The following is a 21,697-nucleotide window of genomic DNA, read 5'->3' as shown; positions in this document are numbered from 1 at the left end:
TAGGTGTAATTCACAGTAGAATAACGATGCGACTTAAAATTGAGTCCGATTTCACTAATAAATTGGCAGATAACTCTTAAACTGATAATTTGATTGCAAAACATTGTATAGCAGGTTCGTAGGGATTTCAAAGACCTTTAATCTGGTGGAGATCTTTTTGTGGTGTGATAATCACAACCGGATATTTTTGGAAAAAATTGAAAATGCTGTTTTCTCAATTTGAAAAAAACGATAATTTCGAAAATTCTTAAAACGTATTCTACTTTTTTAATTTTTGACCTCATATTCAGATTGTGTAGTGTATTTTACATGGCATATGACTATAAAATTCACGACTTTCAACTATTTTGTTAAAAAATGTTTTCCCAGAATGCATATGGTTTTCTAAATTTTCAAATGCAACGCGCAAGTACTTAGAGTTATCATATTCGAATAAAATTTTGCACAGCTTATTTTTAGACCAAAATACATCTTTTTGAGCCCGGCAAACTGTATATTTAAAAAAATAGTTAAAATAACGAACGGTCTAGTCAGCATGGCATATTGATAGCTGCAAACCAAGAAGCGAAGTTGCACAGCAACTCGACAATGCTGAGTTACGTCGCCTACAATGTGCTCCCTAAAGATCTCGAACGAGACAATGGTCGAGGCTTAGCGTTCATCTTACACCATACCGTGCAGTATTGTCTAAACGAAGAAGACATCGACCCCAGAGACACCACCCTAGGATTGCCGATCCCAATATTCACAGTAGCAGGCTTTAAGCAATCTATCGCTAAACTACCAGCCAAAAAAATACCGCGTTACGACGTAATAACAGCAAAACTTTTCCAGAAGCTGCCTAGAGCTGGCTGAGTTATTTTTCTCTCCAATGAAAAGTATTAATACCAAAACCGCTGAAGAAAAATCGACCATAACCATACTACAGCGCAATAAAATCGTTCCTTGCAGATCGGCACTTTGTTGTAAAGGTCAATAATTCAAGCATGTAGGAAAAGTATTCCGCAGGGAAATTTTCTTGGGCCGGTGCTCTACACACTATTTACAACAGTTCTGCCGACCCCAGTCGAAACAACCATCGCAACTTTCGCTAACGACACTGTCAGAAGCGCTTGCAAATGAGTCTGAATGGAAAAAATGGAGGCTCCGAGTAAATCTAAGCAAATCAGTCATAGTAACATACACCCTCTGTCCTAGCGATTGTCACGAAACGTAAGCAACTCAGTCTAAAGTTATCGAGCTTATAATGGCTGCTCGGCCCGATCTCACAATTGTCACTTCTAAACAAATTGTTGGTCTAGATTACCATTCTTAAACCTACTTATGTGGACTTATGGTGTAAAACTGGCCGAGCTTCTCTTCTGATTTGTGTCGCGCGCCTCAATGTTGTTAAAAATCAGAGAGGGACCCACAGTTTTACTCCGACTCCGAACGGAGATTGTATTTTTATGAGAAGCTATTTTGCATGGCAGAAATACACTCGGACCGCTATTAGAAAAAACCTTTTTTGTTTTTTTATTTTTTGACATTGGATTGAACCGGGCTTAAACCCAGGTTTTGCGGAATAGCAGCGCGCACTGCTAACTACCACACCACAGCGGCCACCATAGTGACATATTGCAGCTAATTAAATACCGCGGCTCCACTGGCTTTGTCAGGCCTTGCACCTGAATGAAAATGCTCTTGCTCTGGTTGTAGTAGAGGAACAGGGTGGACTGCTGTGGGAGGTTAAGAAGAACTTAGCTTCACTTGGCATTTCCAAGTGTCGTCAGTACGTACAAAAGGCATAGAAGATAAACTTCTGGGGTGCTTTACTCCGCTCGGAAAAAATCGCTAAAGTAAATACAGCATCAAACAAGGTAAACGGAGGCACCAACTAACCGGCGATGATGAAAATCTCTATCATCTCCAAGTTATCAAAATTCTCTGGTAATATTTGCCGAAGAACCAAATGTCAAAAATTCAGGCCTTGAAAATTAAAAGCACACTAGGACCAGCCGGCACCAGCACAGTTTGCTGACTCAGCATGTCTAGGAAATGAATTAGCAACAAGAGTTTGTGAGGTGTGCATTGCTCAGTGGTTAGCGCTTCTGACTTTGCACATCGATGATGCGGATTCGATCCTTGCTGGAGTCTAGAAAAAGAAGTCTGATGGGGAGATGTGGTGATAGCAGCTTTAACTTCTACTGCTTAGACTTTGTTGCTCTTTGCATTTTTCCTGAAAAAATATGATCATGGTACAAAGCTCAATAACAATACTGAAATAAAATAACTTAAAAACAAACCCATGTTCTGAAAGTGCGCTGCTTACAAATGAAGTTCCTTTATTATCCCAAATTAATTTAGTATTTTCTCTTTGCCTCGTCATAAAGAGATATGGAATTTTGTTTACATTTTGAACTCTTTCTTGTTTTCACACAAAAGGAGATATTTCCTTGTCATTCCTTTTTTAAGATTTTTATAAAAACTGCAAAAAGTACTTGCAAAATTTGTACACTGGAAATCGTCAAATCATCTTTGAGACTTTGTGGCCGCTTAGGGCAACAAGCGATCAAACAACGGCAATGACAATAAAGTAAAAAGTAAAAGAGCAAAAAAAAAACAACTGAGAATAACCAGCATAACGGGGCATAAATATTAAGAAAAATATTTTACTTTATGCGCGAGACCTATGGCAACGGAGCGTAGAAAAAAGTCTTAGCTATTCGTCAGTTTTTGTTTCCCCTGCTTCGAAATGCCACTGCTGAAATAAACGCCAACAACTTTGACAGCATGCTATAACAACGGAGACCATAACAACAACAACAATAATGTTAGTGCATGCAAACATTGGCTCACCTAAGCAAAGGTTGAACTAAAAGTCAACAAAACAAAAAAAAACTTTTGCACCGTTGGTTGCCAAAAATTTGTCAACAATAGTGAGTAAGAACAAACTGAGAAAGGAAAGAGGAGCGAGAGGAAGTAAAAGGAGATTATGACTCAAAAAAATATGGACAACTCAGCAATGGCGAAGGCAAGTACCCAGTTGAATTGAATGAAAAACAGCTGAAGTAGAAATGATGGACTGTTAGCGACTAGCAGCATTGACACAACAAATGTCACAATTATGATGAATTACACGCAGCTTCAATATGTCTTAGACGGAGCGTGAGGTTAAGTGACAGGCTAAAAAGTATGGCTTAGGTAGTGCTTGCTGGTAAGCTAGAAACGTTTAAGTACGAAAGTATTTTATTTTTTTTAGTTTATGAGTTATAATGAAAGGAGCAGGTATATAAGAGAATAGTAGGCAAACATTTTGCCAGCGACTTTGGTGAAGAAAATATTCACCACGTTTAAAATACTCAACCAGATTCAAAATAATCGCAACAAATGTGGCCAACTTTTATATATTTTACTTTGTCTTTAAATCGACGTTTTAATTCAATAAAAAAGACCGTAATGGGTCCTAAGAAATTTCAACAACACAACTATTTCACGTGCATTACGTACTGACCACATGTAACTTTACTTCATCCTTGTTGAGGGCGACTACACTCACCAATATTCTAAGGACAATGGAAATATTTTCAGATGCGCATATTAGAGACTGTTTTTAAGGGAAAGCCCAAGGTTTTCTATAGACTACTTAACTGATATAAAGTGGGAATTTGACCGCATGGGATACCTTCTGAGCGAAAAAGAGGCGTAGATGGAAAACTGTACTGCAATCTTTAAAACTTGAGCCAAATAAAACTTTTAATCATACGCAGGAATAAGTCAGGTTCCTAGTTACAAAAGGATGCAACCAGGTCTGACTTATCTCATCTCTGTTATGGTTTATATCAAGCCCAAGATATTCATATTCAGAGCTAACGTGGTTGACACTAACATTCCGATAAGCGGCAGAACGTGCCGAGTACAGTCGCCAAAATGATGGAATCTAAATGGGCTAAATCTTAACATGGAAGAGAGCCAAGCAAAAGAATAATTTATCATCTCTTATTCCAAGTTCCGAATATACGTATCTTAAGAAATTTTACATCTGGGTGACGCCTTGTACGCCTTGGTGACGATATGAACCTGCCGAAATCTTATGGGCTTTCCCCCCATCGAAATCAGGTTGGCGTTATAGATTTATGAAACCATTTCCCAACTCAGTCTCACATATGCTGCGCCTATCTGGCGCCAAAAGTCTGCGGTACAATCTCCATAATCTAAGCTCAATAAACTCTAAAAAGTGGCGCAATCACAACTAAGGACTCGCACCGCCGCACTAGAGGCACTTTAAGGCATTATTCTGCCGTATATTGCTATCAACACAAATCTATAAACCGCCAGGAAGCAGGATGGCGCTTCTCGCCTCAAGAGCAAATAAAATTATCTCTAAGCTGGTATGAGATTGTTTTAGTGTAATGCGGTGTAAAACTCAGTCAATCCAGTGTAGAGTAAAGCTTGCAATTCAACCACAAAATAAAACACTGTATGTCAAGGTATTAAAGTCTAGCGTGCCGACCAAGTGGTGTACCAAAATAGACGATGGAAACAGTTATTAGTAGCGCCCAGCGGTGACGTGAGAAAAAGACTGATGGCGGTCGATGTAGGTCACTCTCAGCAACGATGAGAATACTGCTGTTAATATCAAAGTACAATTGGTGGTTCTTATCTTTGAGGGTAAATGAAGTCTGTTTTAGTGACTTTCGGCGATGCACTGTTGCAAACGCTGATACCGACTAGTGAATGTTTTGGTAGGTTCGCGCAATAATTACTGGAGCGATGGGAGAACTGGTTGTGACCGGTAGATGTACAGTTTGGTTGTCTAGTGGTGCTCGATCACGATGTGTCTGATAGTGAGCGCTAATGAATCGTACGGGGTTTCCGGAAACGCTGAGCTCTCAAGGGAATCGTGAATCGTCTACAACATGTAATCAAACTGTATTTGCACACTTACAACATATACATGTACATAAGTGTTGGAACAGATGGCCACTTGTAGTAGGCGGGTCGCAAACGCCGGTAACGAAGCGCAGTTAGCTATCGACCAAACTATCTGTATGTGTTTCCGGTCGCGCTGGAGAAATAGGATGTAAGTAGTGTAAGCCAAATTACCAAGTAACAGGGTGTAGAAAGTTTTTTTCTAGAGGTGGCACAAAGCATTGAAAGCCGAAAAGTGTGGACTTTCCCTTCGGGTCACCGCACTAAAAACCCACCCCTGCTCCGATTCCCTTGCTCCGTGAGACTACCGTTAGGTATTACTTCGCGGAAGGGCAGCGGCCTGTGGATTTGTTCCGCTCGACGTAATTTATTTAAAATGGCGTTTGCCATATTGCATACAACGGACAAGTTTTGTTCTGGCCCAAGCATATTATCCACCAGGTTTTCAACCATAATTGGCCTGCCCACCTTCACGTCATTTTCACAGAAGGTTTAGTATGGATCATCTTCGTGTTTTAATTTATAGAAGTTAAATTTAAAACAACCATATCCCGTCCCTATTTGGGTTAATTGGAAATCCACTTTACCATGCCGTCTTTCTAGCCAGCTTCGTAAAGAAGGAATTAGGCGATATGTCTAACTGAAGTGCTCCATCGCCACCTCTGCAAACTATTTTGCTTCGCCTCGTCACGACTCGTCTTATTCACTGTGGTTTCAGCCACCTCTCTCGCCAAAATGTCAATTGGGCAAAGCCCAAATATTAAAAACGCTGCTTCCTCCGACGTTGTTCGGAACGCGCTACACACTCTAACAGCGCAGACTCGGTACAATGATCTTTTGCCTCTAGGGCATATGAAGCTTTCTCTTCCAGTTGCAGAATGCCATCGTACATTACGCTCCAAAGTAACGGGCGCAGGACAGATCCTGGAGGCATTCCACCAGTAAGTATCCTATTTTCTAGGTAACAATTTACGATTCTCCGCTGATATGTTGGGATTTCAAAACCACGCAGTGCTTCAATGATTTTCTTCCACTTTGCGATATTGAACGCGTTTTTAACGTCTAGCGTAATTAGCAAGCATCTGATGTGTCAACAGCATATTGTAGCATAGCCAATGCAGCGTTACAATTGCAATATACTGTCTTAAATTACTAATAGGCATCGCATCTGTGAAAAGAGTCTAACTCATTTGGTAACACAGTTTCTCGACAAGAGAGCAGCAGTGTGATAGTTCACAGATCTGGGATTCCTCATCGCCATGGAGCTGTGTTAGGAAAAATTTTATATCCAGGAGAAGAAGGAAGTATATCTTATAACAAAAATGAGGCACCGAACAATTGCATGGCAAGGAGTAACAGAGTGGGGTGTTATGTTGCTCTTATCACACAGATGGAAGTACTTGAATTGAACTCCTAAGCCTGGCCTTAGCCCAAAGCTACCATTTTATCGTACCGTATACATATGTTTGTAAATAAATTAAATGCGCAACGGTTATTTTTGCCTCCCATACTCTCTACTTATCTCTTGCATTAAAGCTACCATATAGTTTTTCTATAAAATTTAAATAAAAATAGTTCATAAATACTTACTGAATGAAAACAAAAATGTATATTATTTTACGCACACAAATAGCCCTGCACGAAATACATAAAGAAGGAAGTGCAACTTGCTTAACTGCCAGCTAAAATGCTAGCAAAGAAAAATCACAGCGAACTAGAAAATTGTGAAATGTAGCTTAAATAAAAATAATTACTGCGAGCAACAAGCTGAAGTAGCTTTTAAAGCAATCAGACTTAAATAGCAACAAATGTAATGAAGAACATAATAAATTCGAGCACTAAGGAAATATAAAATCACGGCGAAGAAAGCGTATCGAAGTGAGGTAATCGTAACAATAATAAAAAAAAATATGTGGCATTGCAGACACCAAATAGCAACTGAACGGGCAGCAAAGCATTCGAATTGCAAATGAAATCAACGCAAATGATGTGCGAATTATTGCGAGTGGAAGTAAGTGAGAAGGATGGGAAGAAGAGCCTATGAGGCTGGGCGAGTAAGGAAAGCAGCTTACAAGTGATGAAACGATGTTCGTAAGGTAAAAGAAAATTAAAAACAAAATCCCAAATAGCGCAGGGAAAACGTTGTCTTCAGTTAATAAAAGAGTTTTTCGAATGGCAGACAGTTGTGATATTTAGAGGCCGCAACAGTTTTTTGCTTTTAGCTTCCACCTACTCTCCAGAGATTTGCATTGGTAGGCAAAAATTGTGCGCTTGCCTAATTTGTTTTATAACCAACTTCTCTTCATTTACTTTTTGATACACTTTTTCTCAACTGACGTAAATTTGATAGACAGCAAGGATGTACACTCAATGAAGCGAAAGTGACTAAGGTTGTTGGAAAATTAAGAGGCCTATTTCCTTTTCCGTTTTTTTTTTCTCGGGCATCACAAAGCAAGCATACGTTGGGGAAAACCCGTCGAATCATTGAGCGTAGGTCTAAAGCTGCAGACAAATTAAATTAAGTGCAAGTAAGCTTATTGAAGTGGGTCCAATGAGGCTCATACCGGAGGTGAGTAGAAAAGGCGAGCAACGTAAGGATGTATGTATGTATGTGTGCAGTGAAGAAAAATTAAGCAACAAAATAAAAATATGCTTACTTGCAAGCGCTAAATTTGAGCGCTGCTCCAAACAGCAAAAGCTTAAACGCCTCAAAATTTTATGTTACAACTGTGACGCAAGCTCGTATACCCGTAGTAGTATATGAAGTGCCTGCAAATGGAAAACCAAAGTGAAGTGAAATCGTAAGTCAACATCAAATATGCGCATACAGCTGAGGAGAAACTCGCATTTTGTGCAAATAAAATTATATTCAATTTGCAGTAATGGCCATAAAACAGCAGCAATGTAGCAAAGCAACGGCGCAGCAGCGACGCAAAAGAGCGTAAGAGCCAGCGAAGGAAGGAAGCGGCCACTAAGCATGCACAAATGCTGCCAGAAAGGGGAGCATACAAGTAAATAAAAAGATTATACTAAATAGAAAAAAGGCAAATTCAAAGAAATTGCAAAAACAATTCACGAAAGGCAGCAAAGTGGGGGCGGCGCGCGCCAGCAGCCCGAAAAGATTATTTCTATAAATTCGCTGATTTTTATTTGGTTGCCTTGCTTGCTTGCTTGGGTTTTACTATCTGTGGCAGCTTGATTTCAGCGAAAGCAAACAAAAAAAATTTGTTGGTTTATATTTAATATTATTTAGATAAGAATGAGAGAAATAATTTTGAAAGACGGTAATTTTCTGCAATTTGGCAGAAAATGATTTTTGGGTCGAGTTTTTTATGGGGAAGAAATGAATTATATTTTCAGAGTTACACTTAATTGATTCTTTTGTTTTATTTTTTAACATTTTAGGAAATAAAGGCGAAACTAACAGCAATTCGCCTGGTTCGAATGAAGTAATGGCGCAAATTGACAATTACCAAAAATTTAGCGGCTTGGAGAAAAAAGGATATAGGCAGCGAATCTATTAAAAGCAACTCAGGCCTACAATTGTCATGTATTTTAATTAGGCAGCATCTGGTGCTTATTGTAAGCAAAAAGTTTTTGATCTATTCAAATTCGTTTAAAAATAAAACTAAACTTGCAACTAGTAGTCTTGCCAAAAAATTAATAGCGCTAATTTCACGGTTTGAACAATAAAGGATATAGGCAGCTTTTCTGATACCGGTAACTTATACTTACGACAATGGAGTAATTTAATTGTGCGCACTGTAAGCTAACAACTTTTTTTTTATTCCAACAAAAAAGAACTAAAATTCAAAAAATTTCATCAAATAAACTTTAACATAAAGAAATAAAACCTAGCATGTGCTCTTGATAGAATAAAGTTTTGCCACAAGATGAAAATGATAAAAATTTCACGTTTTTTAAAAAAGGATATACGTAGCTACTCCAATGGAAATAGGTTTTTCTTACAGCAGTGACGTCATTTAATTAGAAATTACTTTGTACGTTCTGCAAGCCAATAATAATAAAAATAAAAGTTAATTCATTAAAAAAAAAATACGGAAAGAAATAAAACCTAGCGGCTACTCTTGATGGAATAAAGTTTTGCAACAAGATAAATATGTATTATAACAAGTTTCACGTTTTGCAAAAGGATATAGGCAGCTACTCTGATAGAGGTAACTCATGTTTACAATTGTGGGTTCGTTTAATAAGGCAGTATAAATGTATAATAATGTATTTATAAATGTCTTTCTCCGCATTTAAATTTTTGAAACTTATATTTTTTTTACTTTCTTACTTATATTTTTAAGCACAAAGTCTTTAAAAAGTACTTAAGGCACTCCATATCTGCACACTGACCAACGGCCACTAATGAAATATTCGAAAGTAAAAATATACGTGTAAAATTCAAATATTTTATGTGCGCTTTTAATGCTTTAACATTTTACTGCCCTTCCCTCTGCTGTCCAACAGTGCAAAAGTGTGGTTAATAATAATCACGAAGCACTCAAGTGTCAAATTTATGGATGTAATCCACAGCGCTCAGGCGCCACTCCTTCGTGGAGGCCCAGTTTTATGCTATCAAAAAAAGGACCAAAGAACATGCTTTAATGTCGGCGCTGGGAGAAAAATTTATTTGTCTGAAATGTGTTAAAAATCACGGCGGGTAAAGACACATAAAATAAATGATGACTTAAAAAGATACAACAATAACAGCAGCTGAATATAAACAATGAGTAAAAACAAAGAAGACAAGACAAAGGAACCGTGTATAAAAGCCACCACCAGTAGCAAAAACAAAGGACTGCGTAAAGGCAAGAAAGTAGAGTTTATGACACTCATAAAGAAACGAAAATACAAAATTACTTGGCATGAGGTTGCTTACCACATAAATACAAGCAAAGAAACAGCAATTTTTACTCTCACTTGCGACAACCACACCGCTATTCATAATGAAACAAGGTTTTTACATGTTGACTAATATTAAGGTCAACAACAGCAAGAAACGGGAATTTCGAGGGGAAAAGTAACAAAGTAGCCGCAAATAGCCGGTGGGTAGGGTAAATGCAATGATTGAGCGAGTTTTTGGTGAAGAGTGCAAAAAAGGATATAGGTGTCGGTACCGAGAGAAAGGTGCTAGGGCGCTTGTTTTAATTATGGGTTATTAAGAAAGCTTTTGGACGTATTGTAAGCTGAAATTTTCCGTTTTTACATATCCCATTTCGGTAAAAAAAATCTAAATTTTGTTTTAATTTAAAGGCATCACGTTTGCGCAAGATATTCTGAAGCATAATGGCAAAGGAGTGGCAAATAGCCACTTGAAACGAAGATTAACTGAAGTTTCATGATTAATACAAAAAAGGATATAGGCGCTGATACATACCGGAAGAAGTTTGGAAGAAGATTGTAATTGAGTGCTACGAAGCAAGCCTTGAGGCGTGTTGTAGGCAAAAGAAAAGCAATATCACTCTTACCGAAAAGCAACAAAATTTTAAATAAGAGAATAAAAAAATTATGGCTGAATCAAATTCATACATGTGATGATTAATTATAATTTTTTCCTTTTTAATCTTTTTATAAAGCCTTTCGTATGAGCCTATCCCTTAAATCACGCTCCAATATTCGAAAACATTTGATGGATGATGCGCCCATACGATTTACCTATTTGCCTTTAAACAATTTCTCTTTTCTCCTAATTCAATTTTCAGCCATCTACTCAACGACAAAACTAGGTTAGTAAAATTTTAACTTTACACACAAGACCCTTGAGATTTGAGCTTATGCAAACTTACGAAAGCAAACTTTGTTTGATATGCCCGCAAAGCAGGATAAATAATGATGTATGCAAAATTCTTGTTAGTAGCAAATAGGCCATAGAGGAGACATATTTTCCTCTCTCCTCTTGCTCATTCTTATTATCTTATACAACAAACATAATAAATTATTTTGTCAGTTCAGCATAAAAAAGATGAGTAGGTCCAAGGAGACCAATACATTCTTACAATCAATTTATACCGCAAACATTTTATACGCACACACACACACACACACACATATACATTCACACTGTCTGCGAAGGATTTTGCTGCTTCAACTTTATAGCATTTGTAAGTTTGTTTGAGTGGCGTTGGTGAATGAACTATGATGAAGTCAACTAACCATTATGAGGCAAAAATTTTTTGGGTTCAGCGAATATAAACACTGCGAATAAAAAGACAACAACAACCAAAAAGGAAAAGACAAATATCCTTTGGTATTCTAGCAAATTTTGTACAAAATGTACGTGATGCAGAATATGCACATCAGTGGTTTCTGTTGTCATATTAAATATTATCTTTACTGTAGTTGGTTCTTTCCTTCGCTTGCAATGTTTAAAAGGGTATGTGGTACAGTATCTATTTGTCAAAATTATAAATTAAATTTCTTGTGCTGTCAATTGCAAGTTTTGTAGATATTATCGATTTCGGACACAGTCGGGCCTTATGGTTGCTGTGGCACTGGAAATGACAGGTTTCGGACCATTGAGATTTGGAGGTCTAATGGGCATTGAATGTTTGTTTTTGAGAGAACAAAGTAAAAGTAAAAGTAAAAGTAAAAGTAAAAGTAAAAGTAAAAGTAAAAGTAAAAGTAAAAGTAAAAGTAAAAGTAAAAGTAAAAGTAAAAGTAAAAGTAAAAGTAAAAGTAAAAGTAAAAGAATTAAAACTAAAGAAATATAGGACAAAATTAACGGTATGTTAGTAGAATAGATACTAAACAATGCAGTTGATAAATATTTTCAAGCAGAGATCCCACCCAATTAAAAATCTTCACGTCACTAAAATTAAGGTAAGTGAAAAACGGTTAAAAATCAGCTTTCAAATAAAACAAATGTATTTTTCAGAGAGTTGACGAACAATTGAAAAAAGTATTAAAATTCAACACCATATTTTGATTTGCATTTTGTTTTTGATAGGGTTGCCAACTATCAAAATTTTTTACGAAATTGAATAGTTAAATTTTTCATCATCGAATAAAATTTAAAATCTTTATTATACTAAGCATTTAAGAGCAGAATTGTCAACTCGCAAAAATTGTATTTCATCAAACAAATTTTTGAATTTAAATTTTTAATATTTTCTAAAATAGAGCTTTTTGTAACTTTTAGTTTAAGCTAGCCCTAAAATACATATATAGTTCCTACAAACTTTCATATAAAGAAATTTTGATAAGCTTTTCGTATCAATACCAATATTATGAATTTCTCATAACCTCTTCTTATTTGCCTTCCTTTGCAAACGTCCGTCTCGAACTACCAGCATAAGTATGTATATATGTTTGTACTCGCACTATCTTTGATTCAGTGTCGGTATGCTTATGGTAAGCTTTTGTGGCATTACTGGACAATTTAAAGGAACGATAAATCTTACCAAATAATTATTCAAATAGATCCGTATATACATACGAACAACACTTAAGCATTCGATCCTCCGGCAATGTTTATCATAGCTAACTCATCACAATCACAGCACCAATTGACTACATTGTATTCGTACTAATACCCGAAGCTCAACGTCAATTCGAAATAGATTGCACTTGAATAATGGTTGAGGATTTGCTTATTGGTTTTGCAGAAATGCCAACCTACACATTTTCTAGAGTCTGAATAAGCACGCACAAAGCTTCTACCAATGAAATGTACATATATATAAGAATAGTTGTTATATTTGGAATGCTATTTATATACATGTTTACCTGTAGAAATGTTTTATGAATTTTATGTACGTACGTTTGTATATGGGAATATTCTACAATGGCATACATATTTACCAAATGATTGATTAGCTGAAACCACAAATGAGAATTATGAACTTTTGAAAGGTCAATATTTTAACAGTTCCACGAGGATGAGGAAAGTCGGAACTGCAACTGGAAGAAATAAACTTACAGAGAGTATTGAGTAAATGAAGAAAATTCCAGAGAAAGAAAGTTTAGTAACCTTTGGCTGTCATTAATCAGTAATTTTTCTATATCTAAGTATTCTGTTTCACCTATTCACAAATTTATTTGCCAGGAGGTATCTACCGACGGTCAATTGAATAGCCGCCAAGGTCGTAGTAAAATTAAACGAAGCTTTACACACAATTCGAACGAAAAATGACACTTAAGATGGCACAATGCCGTAACCGGTTGGTCTGCAAACCAAACTTGACAAGGGATGACGGAAACTCGTATCAATATAAAACAATTCTGAACCTAATCCCTGTTGCACTACACGCGAATGGTGTTATTACTTTCTCCATACAAAAAAAAATTGAACATATATACTATGTATGGAAGAAAATGCGCTACACATATAGCTTAATCACAAAACCGACCAAACTTTATTTAAGCCGTCGAACCGATCAAAGTAAATTCATCCGACCAATTTTGGGCGGAAAAGATTATAACTGGCAACACTGCTTGGCATCTACTTGTCTCTCCAACTAGGGAATGATGCAATCATTTTCTTAGCTAAAGTTTTGGACATATTTGTGGCTTGTAGCGGCGTAGTTAGCATTAGCAGCAAAGGTCACCACATCTCAGCTTGTGCAGAAGTGGAAAACGAAACTATGCTCAGTGCCTTTATCAATAAATACCACAGGAACACTAGCAACATAGTATAAGCCAATGAGACGCCAGGTTAATTGGTGAAGTCAGCAGCTTGTTTGAATGAATCCTAGGCTGTTCCACTGCGATGTCCTCTCGGCATCTTTCAAAAAGAAATTTATTTTAATTTCCTAGCGCTGGCAAAGGCAAAGGTGGTCGCACGAAAACATGTTACCTGCTTAGTATATCAAGCACAGAAGCATTTTGAATTGAAGCAACCTTACGGCTCACTGGTCCATAGACAAATATGCTGCGAGACGTTGACCGTCACCCGATCAACGTAATACATAGTGCTTGGTAAAGTTATCTAAACTTAACACACAGGAATTATACTGTGGTACTGGCATGATCGTTTTAGTTTAAAGAAAAACATTATATTGGGCCCATCATATCACTCCTGGATTTACAAAGCCTTCCACAGCCAATCCCATCCTTCGGTGTTTAGCCTTTCCATTCTTAGTTTTAAATATTAAGTCCCTGTGGAGAAGTGATATTCCTTAACATTTCAGTCTCGAATGAAACCTATATAATGCCACAGACGCTTTGCCATGAGCTTACATATTTTCTAATTTCTCTCTTATAAATCTTATGCAAATGTTCGCTAGCTGTACCAGCTTGAAGAAAAATTTTCTGACTCACTTCTTGAGAGCCGGGTGCCACTAGGGTGGTGGACCCGCAGCATTAAAACCAGCAAAACCCATTAACTTTTTATGTGTTACTTAATTCCCTTTATACTTGAATGTTCGCAGTTTTTGTTTTCATTATTGCCCGTACTATGTAATGAATCGCTTTTTATTCTCCTTCTAACATTTGGTTTTTGTTTGCTATTATACGATTTTATTAATTCATTGTTTGACTGCGCTCATTTATTTATCGCCATGCACATTACGCCATTGATTTTCTTGCAATGGCAACAATATTATCAATTTTTATTTGCAAAACTTTTTATGTTTTTTTTTTTCTGCAAATACACTTTTTGTAACTCAACTTTTTTATTGCAGTTTTTATTGCCAGAGCACGTGCGTTTTTTTGTTTTTGCCACTGCCGCTTGGTTGCATGCAACTCGTTTGCTCATCCAAGCCCTAATAATTTATTGCCGCTATTTTTGCTTTGTTCTACTACTTTTTTTTTTGCTTGCTATTTTTGTATTTCTTTTTCTTTCCGTACATTTTTGTCATTATTGACACTTGTGATGAGTGTGACGCTGCCGTAAAAATATCACGCGATGTACGCGCTGATTAACAAATATATAAAAATTACACAGTTGCATGGTTGAGTATAAATTTTTGCACTTTTGCAACTGCAGCGCAGCAATGCAACGTAGTGTCGTGCACACGTGAGTGCAAGTGTACGTAACTTATTTTATGAATAAATTCAAACAAGCGGATAGTTGTGTACCTCAGCAGAGATTTTTTTTCGGCAAAATATATATAGCTCACTTTTTCCTACAAATAAAGTTTTTCATGAGCTAGAAATTGAAATGAAAACACCGGTGCACAGTGGTTCAGCCGGCGGTAAAAACTCAAAAATATGCACATTGTTTAACCTGTGATTGATTGGCAGGCAATCAGTCATTATTCGTTGTACTTCATTACAGTGTATTTCAGTGACTCAATACTTCTAAATTTTGCATATATTTTATTAAAAATATGGAATTCATTCAAGAAACTCTTTAATGGAAGCACAAGACAAAGGTAATTGCTCCTATTTATATTTAATATTTTCCAATATTTATAAAAGATTATATTATTTAAATCAGTTCTAAGCCAAGCCTATTTTGTCCTTAATAAATTTTTGTTTATTTTACATAAACTTTTAAAAACCTAGCCACTCAGCGCCACACTTAATTAATTTTTTAAACGAAAGCCCATTTCCTATATATAATATATATTTTATCTGCACATTTTTGCACGTTTATTTTACACGCTCCCGCTACTAGCCGAACATTAGCTAAATATATTATTTTTACAAGCTTTTATATTTACGTTAACCTGGGTCAAATCTTGCAATGAATTTTTGACCAACTTTCCGATGGGCTAGAGCCTTGGAACTTCAAACTTAGCTCAGAACCCGATGACAATGTGAAAGATGAACTAATCCGACAGGTGGCGCAGATGTCGAGATATTTGAAAACTCCTATTTATGGTCCGATTTGGTTCATATTGATAACGTCTATAAACTTGGCCGTAAATTTAAGTTTTTAAGCCTGATGATAAAAGCCAAGGTGGTCGACCACTCAAGCAATTCGCGCATTGCAACAGAAGTTTTAATCGAAGAAGATTGGAGCAGTTACTACAGTATAGTGAAACATCGTAGAATTTTTATCTTTCGAAAATACCGTTACATTGAAGGTCATCATGGTTATTGTCCGATTCAAAGAATTCTGTTATATTTTATCATAAGTTGATTAAATTCTAAATTTTTTGCTTAAAGTTCACTCTATATATTAATTTTTGAATTTTTTCTGCAGTAGTTAATTAAATATCGCAAATTTCCAAAAATATCGTTATATGAAACCAAGCGCAGTTTTCACCCGATTTTATACATTTTCATTACCAACCTAGCCTGGGCAGAGAGTAACAAGTGTACCAAATTTTATTGCGAAATATCATTTAGTTTCCGAGAAAACAAGTTTTGACTGTTGATCTATTCAAGCTGAACCACTGTATGGTGGCGCCATTATTTGGACGACCTACGTATGTACCTATATTTAAATACGAGTACATACATATATCACACCCATATTACAATTAAGCGTCAACATTTCAGTACAGTTCTCTCTCTAATTGTTTTTTTTTTTTGCTTTTTGCATGTGCAGACAAGGTGTCTCTTCAAATAAAGCTCCTTTGTTGTTTGGACATTTTCTTTAAAAGTTAGCGCAAAAAATATTTGCAATTAAATTTAGCTATAGCTTCTCTCTTTTATATATAAGTACATACATACATACATATGTATATCTGTGCGTATGCTATTTCGCTTTATTTTTATTATGCAACTTGCCATTTATATATATAATTTTTTTTATTTCACTTTATATTTTTCCTGTCCAAAAGTACGAATACTTGGGCGCTACTCACGCGTGATGCAGTGCTCTGGATCAGGGGATCTCGATGGCTCCCAACATATCTGGCGAAGAGTCACATCCTGCAAGAGATGTCCCTGCCTTTAACTGAATATGGCGTTTCTAGATAGAAAAAATCGATAAAATCCTCAATTTCAGGCGCAATCGTACTGTGCCTATGGACTGAATATCCCTACATTATATCCTTTAATGGTGTACCTCAGTCACGCGGCGCCGTCTGGTTTTGTTTCTCTCTTGCGCCTTACTTATGGGATCCTAAGACGGTAACACTTTAAATTAAAAATCAAATCTCTGTACCCTTTAACTGTGGGCAACAGTCGGCAGTTTTAGCGGTGTCGTCGATGCCTACCGACTCAAATGGCAATGACATTCAGGTACTCACAGACGACAAGGAAGCTGTTATATCGTCACAGTAAGAGAAGACTAGTGCTACTGCAAAAGACTATGTGGAGCAGGTAAATAGCGCTACAAATTCTTCCCGAGGGGTCTGCGAAAGCGTGGCCAAACGGCTAGTCGCTCTTCTAATGGCAAAAGGAAAGGCCGGACTGGCGTTGCTAGCTAGCTGGTGACTAAACAATCCATGACAATTACAGAAACAGAGTTAATCTCTGAAGGTAATATTAAACTTTCCACCCGTGAATCTCTATGGCAAACTTCAAAGTGGCTGTACTTTTTCCAGGTTAAATGCATACGAGCAATGAAAAGACCTCAGATATGGACACGCAAAGGTCCTGGAAACTCTGCCTGATATTCTACGACAATTAGATTATACCAATTCTCTATTCTGTCGAGACAACAAATTCTCCACAATAATACCACATATCAACGAATGGGAAGATTCCACAGACCTAGAATTAGGGTAGACGGCTATTTACACAGATGATTCCAAGCTAAAAGACATTCCTAACAACTGATAGCGAACGATATGGCGAGGAGATGTATGGAAAAATCCGAAGTCAACTTTACTCGAGACGCGGGCATACATCTAACTTCCTGCAAACACCGATCAAGGGCTGAACTCAGCGAGGAGGTAAACACCAGGTGGGCTGTGAAAGCCGCAGGTGCAAAGGTGATGTCTCGTTACCGTTGGTCGTAGCCGTTGTTATTTATCCGCTACTTGTTGTCACGGTTATGGTAATTTGTTTGCAGTGTCAATGGTTGTTTGTTGTCGCTTGACTTTTATGTGTGCGGTGTATTGTTGCTGTTAGACGTTGCAGTTCCCACTGGTCGGCTACCTGTTAAGAGTGTGCAGTATCAGTGGATCCCACGGCTGTGGCTGTTGATCACGGATTGAGGTGGTGATCATGGCCAGCATTGTCCTGAAAGGATGTTAGGTAGAAAAGGCTGCCTGAGTAATCCGATGGTTAGCGTTTCGGGTTAACTTAGACACGCATGAACCGATAACGAACCAATGATTTTAGTCGCAGCTGCGGAGATGAGGAGAGCATCAAACACTACCTCTGCCACTATCCCGCCCTGGCTAGGACGCGCAGCTCATTCTTCAAAAATTAGAATGTTTGAGATTGCATAGCCTAGCTGAACTCAGCGAGCATCCTCAATTTTTTGGTCTATATAAAATGCACTCAGTGATTAAATTTTCAAGGGAAAGAAGGAAACAAATGGCTTCAGCCAGGGGTATTACGTTGGCAGCCACTCTAACCCAACCTAACCTTTTCAATTATACTGATTTTGATGCTCGGTTTCAAAAATTTTGTTGGTAGTTATCTCAGCTGTAGCTTTTGCTCCTCATTATTTACATCTTCGGTGACAAAATCTGCAGTGCTTGATGCAAGCTTCTACAGTTTTGCTATAGTGGCAGAGTCGTCACAAACATACATTTATATCGCGAATGCTTGCGAATCACGTGCGTTCCTCTACATAAAAGTTTGAGTTGAGTTCTTTTGCATATTTTATTTTTCTCTTATTTCTCCCCTGAACCTTTTTGCAATGCTGCTACTTTTACTTTTCATACTTATCCCTCAAATCATTTGTTCTACTCAACTTTTTCTTTGCTATCTCTTACCAAAACCAGTTGGCCATTTTTCCCTCCGCATATTTCCTTCCCCATCAACTCAATATCCATGCATGCATATACATACATGTATTAACTTCGTTCAGCGCCATCACAATCTTCCATTTAGTTACATACATGCATTCTGTTTTATATCACGAAAAGCGACACTACTGCATTCGAAATCATTTTCCACCATTCGCACCCATTCAGGACACTTTTCATGCACTTCTCAGTGCCTAACATCTAACCGTCAAGTATTCTTTTATCGTATTTACAGCCTTCAAAGCGCTTTTTCCCATACTTTTTATGCATTTTCCATTCCTTGCCCCCTTTTCATTTTCTTTTCTATTCATATATTTTGCACTTCAGCCCTTTTTTGTCTCCCAATTGACTCAATGCTTATTTTTTTTATTTTTCTCTAATTTCTTCCTATCTTTCTAGCTTACTATGCACTTTTTTCCTGGCAGCTAAATCACTTCTGCCACTTTCTTTCAAATCTTAGCTTCTCGAAATGGACGCTTTAGTGCCTCTCCATTCGTTGCATTCGTTTCTATTGTGAGTGCCAATGAATGCATTTCCACAGTCAAGTTGACTCACTCAAGTTGAGTCGCCGTTTTGTTTGTTTGCTTTTTTATTTTACGCTGTGATTGCCATTTTTTTGCACCTTTGCGCCTTGAATTGCTTTCACTATTGGCGTCCGCATTGAAAAGAATCAAGTCGGTGTAAAATTACTACTTTTAGTCAGTCTGTTTAAAATTGCATTTAGATTCAAAATGTTGCATAGAATCGGAAGTTCTTTGGTGAAACTTGGCAACATGGCTTTAACTCTATGTCACTCGACTTACAACAAATATGTTAAATAATGTACTACAATTCTCAACCTTGAAAACATTCATAAAGTATTTAAGTACATCTACCTAGAAGACGGTTAATTAACTGATTGCTGTAAATGCCTGGAATATTTTATACAGCAAGGGTTTTTGATTTTGATTTTCTTGTTTTATTTTTAGCTTCAGACCCTGCCGTCAACAAAAAATCAATGGGGCAAATTCATTCCCGAAGCAAAGTCGACTCAAAAATTAGTTTTGGCTTTTTTTGGCAGACATTATATTGGAAATTATTTCAAAAATTTGCAACTAACTTTAGATTCGGCTTTACTTTGACTACATATGAATATGCCGCAATATATTAACAGGAAAATTTACTTTTCAACAAATATTTATATCAAACGTATTAAATATTTCAGCTACTTTTCATTGAAGGTAAACATTTTGCTATTTTTGCAACCGATTTCATGCAAAACAGTTCGCTCCGCTGCCTTACTTGTTTTGCTCGGCGCCGACTCGGCTTGGCAAGGCTTTCTATTTGTAAGTACCCTAATAGCAGCTTAACTTCTTCATCTAACTGGTGAAAAGTGTCACGGTGATTTTATCGGGGAAAAGTAAAAGCTCTATAAAGCAAAGAAGCAACATTGATTGGAGAGATATTCGCTAACTGTCATTACCGGACTTCAGTATCGAGTCGTCTATGTACGAGATTGGTATTACTCCCTCTGGTAGCAGGGAGGGCTTCCAAATGTAATATTTAAGTAGAAATAGGAGACAACAACTTTCTAGTGCTAGATAACTGCAAAGAGTGGATTTATCCAGTAGTTTTACGCAAGCTTAGTATAATTTCTATAAAAATGTGACTCAGTAACACAATACTGACCTTTCGGCACTGGGAGTAAAACATTGAAACAAAGAAGAAAAAGTAAGGAAGCAAGTGAATATTTGTCATAGTTTAGAATTCACCAGTTTTGCAGCGCTCATCAGCTCGGCGAAGCGCTAAACCTAAGCACACACCGAACGTTTGTGGCTGAGCTGAGAGATGAACTTAAAAGCAAGCGTATGAGAGCTAAGAAAATAACTGCTTACATGCAAGTGCTCATTCCAAGAACTTAGCTAAGCTTATACCCTTCACGTTTCTCAGTTTGTTTATATGTAAGTCCGTTTCCAATAGAGTAGAGTGCGCCTACTCTATAAGCTCTTGAGGTGGCTTATTAAAATTAGCTTAAGTTATCAAATCGACTCTTGAAAACTCAATGAGTACTTCAGTCCCAAGAAGCCCCGTTTAATTCTTCTTGGCCTAGATGCGTAACCTCGAAAGAGTTTTGACAACTGTCGTCCACTCAGATAATTCGCTGTTCACCACTGTAATTCCGATTCAAGAAAGAATATTTCGATGCCTTCTAGTAGCGTAGAGTGACCGCCACTACTAAATAAGACTAGTCTCTAATGGGCGCTGGTTTGCTGGATTTCAATAATCGACCAATCTTCCTCAAATGAGGAAAGCACAGTCCTCCGAGAACAATGTCTTTGGCTGTTTCTTCCTTCCCCATAGCCACATATAGTTCATTGCGGTGAAAGTAGGAGGTTAACTGGTTTTTAAAACGTTGTTCACGAGGCGTTTGGATATATCATCAAAAGGACGTCAAAGAAATGCCAAAGGGATCACCCATTGAGAGTTCCACTCTGTCATGCTTTGCTGGGCCCATCATGAATGAAATATCTAGGAAGAACCTGCAAACCAGCTGCCTTTGGCCCAACGGGTGCAATAAAATCCTCGCCAACGAAGACTCTGAATGTTCTCCTCGATAGATTTTGGGCTTGATGTTAATGGCTAGTAAGGCCATTCGGATACGATATCATCTTTTGTAGACAGTGTCATTCTTTATAGAGAGTGGCATACTATGTATCACACCAAATACCAAATATGGCTGTCTTTACATATGGATAAAAATGGTTTGGTAAAGAATTTTCATTGATCGGCTATCCTTCCGCCTTCCAGGTAATGAAAGCGGTTTCCCGACGCAAACGTTTGCAATAAAGGAGCCCGCAAAGTAGACAAAACACCCACCTGAGAGAGCACAGATGAACATTCACTGTGGAGAGTAGGCCTCAATTCCTGATAAATTAAAATGTATCCTATGTAATATGGGTCGATTGGTGGGAGAAAGCGCATGCACGAACGAGTAGAGAAATGGAGTAGAAACAAACGACAACGAACAAACTTAAAAGCTA

At 37.3% G+C, this 21,697-nt stretch overlaps 1 protein-coding gene across 3 annotated transcripts in view; it reads right to left on the bottom strand.

The window, feature by feature from the left end:
- LOC108367169 (uncharacterized) overlaps positions 1–21,697 on the bottom strand; it is a 252,009-nt gene that overhangs the window by 203,525 nt on the left and 26,787 nt on the right. The gene's annotated exons all lie outside the window — the stretch shown is intronic.

The sequence above is a fragment of the Rhagoletis zephyria genome, unplaced genomic scaffold, assembly GCF_001687245.7.
Source record: "Rhagoletis zephyria isolate East Lansing unplaced genomic scaffold, Rhagoletis_zephyria_1.1 Rzeph_scaffold_00002, whole genome shotgun sequence".
Lineage (NCBI taxonomy): Eukaryota > Metazoa > Arthropoda > Insecta > Diptera > Tephritidae > Rhagoletis > Rhagoletis zephyria.
This window is presented reverse-complemented; position numbering and strand designations above follow the sequence as displayed.